We start from the raw sequence: 4,078 nt of genomic DNA on the forward strand, positions 1-4,078 counted from the left end.
GGGTAGGTGACTTTGTCACTCTTTGCCTCAATTCCCTAAGCTATAAAATTGAGGTTATGATAGATTTTACTTTCTAATTTTTTTTGAGAATCAAGTGAGATAATGTATGTAGAGTGTTTTGCAAGCAAAATGATATGTAATTTAGACTATTAAACATCTATCTCCACTATCTCTTTCATATACATCTGACCACTCCCTTCAGAATAGAGTCAATATTACAAGGGTGATTCTTGAACCATATCCAAAAGTCACTTACTTTGCTGTTCTTGTTGTAATAGAAGGGCCAGTTCTAACAAAGTCGAACAGGCCAGGAAGAACAGTAAGGTCTTCTTAGAAAAACATAACTAAAGAGGCAGTTGTAGAAAAAAGTCTTGTTTATTTAAAAATGTATATATTATAAAAGTTTAATAAAAGGATAAAGCAGGGAAGATCCCTAACAACTAATAGGTATCTATTTCCACCCAACCAAATCTGCAGTCCCTCACAGTATCCTCTTCGATTCGGTAAAAACCAAATCTATTCTCACTACTTATCACGGTCTTACCCAATTTCTTACTAAACTAATCCTATTTCTAAATATTCTTCTTATTAATATTAATTAGTGCCTTTTTGTAACTGTTTTGGTTAGTTTTTCCAAATCCTATTCAGTCAAGATTTGGCCTAATGGTTGGGGCCTAAAGGCTGAATTCTGGTTGCTCAACTCTATAGCCACAGAGAAGCAAAACCAAGATTTTCTTCTTAAACTGAAGATCTTCTTGAAACAGCTCTTTCAAAACACCTCCAACTTCTTCCTCTTTCCACAGCTGGCGTACCACTTAGAAGAATTTCCATGAGCCAAAGATTTTTCCCCCTCTCTGAATAGAGAACACCAGAGAGAGAGAGAGAGCAAAAGCCAGCCTCCTGAGCTTACTCCATTCAGAAACCAACTGTCAGAATGAAAATTCCAGCTCCTTAAGCCTCCACAGAATTTTCAGGCACCGAACTGCAAAATTCCAACAAAGGCAGGTGGTTTGTTCTTGATACTTTATCAAAACCAATTCCTAATGAATAACATTCCTTACAATATCTGTCATAGGAAGTTGAAGAATTGATTTTCAAAAAATGCTGGAAAGGATATGTTCTGAACTCTTTTGAAGGCAACAATAGTTTAGTTGTTTTTTTTTTTAATGAGGTTGTTTATTATACCAGGAATGTGACATAATAATGGATATCTCTGGTAATTTCAAGAACACACACACACACACACACACACACACACACACACACACACACAAGAAACATGCTGGGAGAAATTAATAGCCAAAACAGTCCAATTAGTATATCTTTAGTCAGGAATCATGCAGAGACACTTTCTTTGTCTGAATCAAGAGATGTGCAAAGGAAACAGTATCTCAGGCATAGGTTCCCCTCTCCAATGAAACCTTCTACCCTAGTGTCTCTGAAAAGGTACAACCCAGTAATAGAAATACTGAGTATAGTCAGTTAGAATTGATTTGTACAATTAGTCACAAAAGACCAAAGGAAAGAGGATTTTAGGAATAGTGTGTAAAATAAATTGCAAGTCTCATTTACCAACTTCTTCAGATGAGTACACAGACTTTATGGTAAAAGTTACTTCTAGCTGTTATTTTGAATGCTTTTGTTCAAACTAAACTTTCTCTCTCTAGAACTAGAAACCTTCATGATTTTCAAAGCAAAAAAATGACAAATGATACATATAGAAGCACAATTGACTTTTGTAGTTGAGTTCTGCCTCTCTCCCCACCTCCCTCATTCTTTTTAATCTTTATCGAGCAAGTGGGAAAGTAAATGAGGAAATATAGTTGCATAGTGTATTACTTAAGTATATTATTTGTTTGTTTTTAGAAAATATTAAAACTTACTAAGACAGCTTTCTGAAAAAGTCTTCTAATAGAGAAAGATATAATGACAAGAATAATAAATATAGAGTCAGGAGAGAACTAAGTTTAACATTTCCATTTGTTTCATTGCCTGTAGAATGGGAATAGTAACACTTTTAATACTTATGTGATCTCATTTTTTTTGTTTTATTTTGAGGGGCTAAGAATCAAATAAGAATATATTAAAGAAAGATTATCTATAAGTGTTTACCTGAATTTTGAATCAGATGGTAAATTTCAACACTAAAAATGGCATTACCTCATTAAAAAACCAAAAACTACTACCTGATTTCCATGACTTGTCATCAGGATCCACTGATCAGATATAGTGATTTAAGGTTTTTATACCACAAGTTGAGGCATTTTTTGTTTTGTTTTTAAGAGATATAAGGTTAGAAATTTCATATGTACTTTTTGTGGCTTGTTCACTCCCGGAATGAAGATCATTCTAAACAATTGTTAAGGGTCTCAGAGGAATCCTCCAAAGAAATTTCAACCAGATCATTTTTTTATCTCAATCTCCTTGGAAAAAAGGGGACAAAATCTCTGAATGGAAAAGTGGTTGGGAAATTTACCACCTGAGCACAATCTGTAGTCATGTATAAAATATTATCAAAGACATAACCCTTGATTTTTAAGTTCTGCATGTGTTCACATCCCCATTATTGTTGTTGGTCAAGAAAATTGCTTTCTTATTGAAATCATAAATTTCTTGGGTGAAAAATATATCCAAAGAGTATGCATGTGACCAAGTGTGGCTTTTGCTGTTTCTCAAGTCTAAAAAGATGAGTTAATTCTTGAAGGAATTATATTTAACTATGAAACTCAGCTGCTCTGATTGAACAGACCACCAATGTCAAAAACAAGGATATAAGAATATTTTTGAATGTCATCTATGTTTCTGAGAAAGATGCAGTGCAACAGGCTAATGAACAAGTTAGAATAGATACCAAAGCCAGTGTTCTGAAGAGTCAAAAGTTATTCACATGTCAAAATAATAATACTTATCAAAAAAAGAAATTTCATATGGAACCCTGAATATGACAGAACCAATATTTTCCAGTGCCCTGGTATGTAATCTGTGCTTACTTTTCATGAGGCCCTAGCACATATTAAACCATATGTGATTTAACCAGTAGAAAATTTTTCCTATCAAAAGGTATATAAAATGTCCTTAAAACTAGATTGATATTAGGGTGGTGAGGCAGAAGGGTCAGACCATCCATTGACATAATATATGGGATATCTAAGCCAAGAACTCCTGCCTGAGGCTTCAAACAGGCAGTAGGACCAACAGTGAGAAGAGATAGTCAACTTAATCAATTCTGTATTTTTGATGAATATTCTTCCCCTTTCTGAATGCCCTTTCCTTACTTTGATTAAGTAAATACCCTTCTGTTAACTTCTGGATGAACTATAAGTGCCTAATTCCATTCTAATATTCAAAATGAGATATATACCTGGGCTGAGCAAGATAGAGCTTAGTGAATCATGCAGATATTTTGTGTTGAGTGAGAAAAATATATTAATTTAAATAATTCCTCATCTTTTTAAAAGTTGTATGGAATAGAATAGGTATGTAAACTTCTTAAATTTCACTGCTCAGATATTGATTATTTTACAAAATACTTTAGTTCCCAGTATGGTTTTTCAAATACCCAGTAGAGTGACCTAAATACAACGGGCATTCAATAAACATTTGTTCAATGGAATTGAGTTAAATACTGAGATATTCAAGGCTACCATTTACAAATTTTTATTCTAATATAGTTATAGGAAAGATTCTCTGAGTAACAAAGATATGGATACTATGTATAATTGGTTAAGATAAGTTTTATTTATAACTATTTTTTCTTATTTTATTGTGAGAATAAGTTTGCATTTATATTCATGTAACTTAGTAATTAAAGCAAATACTCTTAATTAGATTCGGTAAATGAATAAAATGAGAAGGGGATGCTATGTATACAGATTCCAAAGCAGTTGTTAAAAATCCAAATTACAATACTATCAGTAAAATTCAAAGGCTGTCAAGATTTTTTTTTCTTTCAGGATGCTTTTACTTAATAGGAAATTTTATTAGGAACATCCTTCTTCTTTACTTTCTTCCTACATAACTGGTTCTTCAAATCTTTTCCAACTCAGTTATTATTCTCTTCTGTCAATGCAAATGAAGT

The 4,078-nt window shown here is 32.8% G+C and overlaps 1 pseudogene; it reads left to right on the forward strand.

Moving 5' to 3' along the window:
- The first annotated feature begins 2,362 nt into the window (after positions 1–2,362).
- On the forward strand, positions 2,363–2,939 carry LOC123251149 (annotated as a pseudogene).
- The last annotated feature ends 1,139 nt before the right edge of the window (positions 2,940–4,078 follow it).

This window comes from Gracilinanus agilis, chromosome 1 (genome assembly GCF_016433145.1).
Source record: "Gracilinanus agilis isolate LMUSP501 chromosome 1, AgileGrace, whole genome shotgun sequence".
NCBI lineage: Eukaryota > Metazoa > Chordata > Mammalia > Didelphimorphia > Didelphidae > Gracilinanus > Gracilinanus agilis.